This window comes from Myotis davidii, unplaced genomic scaffold (assembly GCF_000327345.1).
Source record: "Myotis davidii unplaced genomic scaffold, ASM32734v1 scaffold808, whole genome shotgun sequence".
NCBI lineage: Eukaryota > Metazoa > Chordata > Mammalia > Chiroptera > Vespertilionidae > Myotis > Myotis davidii.
This window is the reverse complement of record NW_006298960.1, coordinates 425,334-429,054: the sequence shown is the minus strand read 5'-3', so window position 1 is coordinate 429,054 and position 3,721 is coordinate 425,334.

Genomic DNA, 3,721 nt, shown 5'->3' with positions numbered 1-3,721 from the left:
TTCGTTCCAAGTTTTAGGAGAGAGTCTGCTGCCTGGTTAAGGGCAGCGGCCTGACTGTCTAGGTTCAAACCTAGCCCCTCCCCTTGTTCCTCTGCGATCTTTATGAGGCGCTTGAATTCTCTGCACTTGGTGTTCTCACTTGGAAAATGGGGGTAATAAGCTTCCCTCATAAAGTTGCTGTAAATGAAGCAATACAATTCCTGGCTCACAGTACACCGTCAATAAGCGCAGGCATGAGTAACAGTAGCATTGTTGCTGTCATTATTGTTATCACCACAAATCAGATTCACAGCCCCATCTTAGCTCACGGAGCCAGGCCTGTCCATAGGCAGGAGGAATGCAAGGTGTCCCATTGCTGGCTCCATATGATGCCCATATTGCTGCGTATCCCAATCTTAATACCTCAGGCACCTGTTCTCAGGTGCTGAGCCCCACGGTGCAGTCACTATTATCAACAACAGAGCCTGTGTTCAATCCCCCGGGGCAGGAAGCCTGCCCAGGGCCCCAGCTGTCTGTCCCTGGACTGACCTGCTGGCGCCTGCTCTTTAGACTCTCAGAGTTTCCTTCCAAACTCTGTAGCCACCATCCTGCCCATTCCCTCTACTCAGCTTCTCACATCACCAACTGACTCACACTGCTCAGGATCTCCCAGGGTCACCCACGCTGGCCCTCCGTGGACCTGGCTTCTACCTTCCCCAGCCTCACAAAATGGTAGTAAATAGATAGCAGTTACTGAGTTACTGAGTGAGTACACACCAGGCACTGTTCTCAGAGTCCTACACAAAATAACTCATTTCATCCTCACACCTGGGGATACAATAAAAACACATTTTAAACGTTTTTTTAAATCACTAAAATGCACTAAACTGTCATCAGGTAGGTACTATTATTATTTTATTTTTATTGATGAAGTGACTGAAGCACAGAGAGGGCAAGGTATTTTCTTAAGAAAACCCAGCTACTAAATGGTGGTGCCAGGATTAACCCTACAAAACTCAATCTGGCTCCAGAACCTACACTGCAATATATAGGAAAACCCTCATCAGAAAAAGTCTGTGTCTGTATGTGTATCTGTGATATATATATTATATATGATGTATATGCTATAGTATACAGGCTGTATCATAATATGAATGTATATCATATATGTTGTCACATAGGTGTATCATCCTATATATTAAAAGCCTAATATGCAAATTGACCAAACAGTGGAACATCTAGTCAGTATAACATGAACTGACCACCAGAGGGAAGATGGTAAACACAGGAGCTGCCCACAGGCCCCAGGCCAGCCAAGGTGGATGTCAGCAGGGGGCCCCTGATCTCCCCACAGAGGGAGTCAACCAGCAGCACCAGGCCGACCAAAGCAGGTGCCAGCGGGGGCCCCCCGATCACCCCGCCAGTTGCCCCCTAGATCAGCCCTGATCGCTGGCCAGGCCTAGGGACCCTACCCATGCATGAATTTCATGCACCAGGCTTCTAGTATGTAATATAGCCTATATAATATATATGACATACATGCCGACATATTTATAGATCTTATATATACAATATATGATACAGCATAAAGAAAAGTACTTTGGAAGGTACTAGTAAAATATAAACTTTCTCTTTTATTGAAGCATTTAAAACAGAGCCTGGCATGGAGAAAGCAAACAAAACTATACCTGACTAAACAACCCCAGTCACTGCGAACCTCCTGCACAAAGGCAAGCGCCCTGCTCTGGCATCGAAGTTCCTTTAGGGGCTGGATTTTTCTGGTCCTGGACATCCTTGTCCTCTGGATCCAGATTCATAGGCCTCAGCTGCTCCTCCCAACACTGGCCTCACCTCCTACTGGCAGCCCACCAATCTTTGCCCCACCTCCACATGGGGAGATGTTTGGGTTCTGGGCTTGCTTTTTCCTCCCCAGCTTTATTGAGATATTACTGACATAAAACATGTAAGTTTAAGGTTCACAGGGTGATGATTTGATAAATGTGTATATTGTGGAATGATTAACACAATAAATTAGTTAACATCTTCACCCCCTCACAGAATTACCATTGAACATCTACTCTCGTAACAACTTTCAAATATATAATACAGGGTTGCTAACTGTGGTCACCATGAAGTATGACTAATAACCCTCATACGGCGTCTCCCTTTCTGCAGACCTCACATAGAATTCATATGCACACCCTTCCTTTCTCAAAGCCTGACCTTAGCGCCCATGGTTGAACCCTATTTGTTCAGGATAGAGGTGTCTGCTGCGTTGCTGTCCAGCTGCCCCTAGGACTTGGAAAGAGGTGTGTGCACAACCTGCCATGTCTTATGAGCTCCTTGGAAGACACCAGGGTGTTGAGTACCAGCCAGCTCTTCCATTGCTAAGTTGCTTTAGACATAAATGATATTCTTTTCACACTGGTACACAGATGACATCAAAAATTATAAATTCGTATTAAACACTGAGCCCATTTACGAAGGTTTCAGCAAGAGATATATCTCATTCAGTTTTTATCTCACCTGGCAGTCTGGAAAACTTTTTATATGACTATTTAAAGGGTATGTTTAAAATATACCCCCAACATGTTGAGATTGGAATGATTCCGTTTAAATTCTAACTAAAATATGCAAATAGCTAAAGCATACCTTCAAGATGGAGATACAAAATTACCATCATTTTCTCAGCACAGGACCAGTTACTTCATGCTGAGTAGAATCTAATCCAAAATCGATTCTCATCATCTAAGAATCATCAAGCACATTGACATAAAAACTGTCATCAGGAGGACAAATAATTTGGCGTGCAAAAAAAATACATTGAAATAATGCAGCTTCTCTGGGAAAAAGATAAAACCATGTTTCCAGTTGAACAGGTCTGCCTGGAATCTCCCAGAGTTTGGATGAAGATGCCACGTGAGCCATCTCAGATCAGTGAACACTTATAATAACAGTAATAAAACATTACATTCAGAAAGCTCTTCACCAGGAGCGCATGATCACATTTAATCTTACAACAATACTATGATGTCAGTATCTGTATCCCATTTTATAGTTCAGGGAACAGAGAAATCATGAAACTTGCCCAATATCACATAGCAAGTGAGCTCGTTGGTTTAATGAACATTTATTGAGAAAAAAACATGTGCCAGGCAATGAGAAGTAGGCTGGGGAATCCGACGAATGGGACATTTTCCTTGTCTAAATACTACTTGTAGGTATCAGGCTACGGGATTCCTTTCTCCCTTGTTTCCTTCTTCCCTGGTCTTCCATTGCCCTTCATATAATCCCTTGACTGTCTAAACTCATAGCCTCCGGGAAACATTTGGCAGGGTGGAGCAAAAGTAGCTCCTATGTCTTTTGGGCTCTGATGTTCCAAAAGCATAAATTCTTAAAAAAAACCCTCAGATATTACCAAAAAAATTATCTTGAAGAAACTTAAAGAAAAAACTTGTCCTAGACTAGACCAAGATCCTTCTTGTGCTTGGAGAAAAGGAGAAGAGAACAAGAGGAAGAGAGGTCTGGGGATCTTGGGAGAAGAGAGGTCCGTGTCTCCTCTGTACTAGTGTCACCAGGGAACTGGATGACCATAGAGGGACACCACAGGAACACGGAGCCTTCCAGAGGCGAAGAAAATTGTCAGCATCTGTGCGACAGAGATGGTCTTCAGTACAGCCTGCTGGATGGCCCAGAAGTTCACAAGAGGGTGCAGGCAGGCTGGAGTTGGTCTACAGGATGC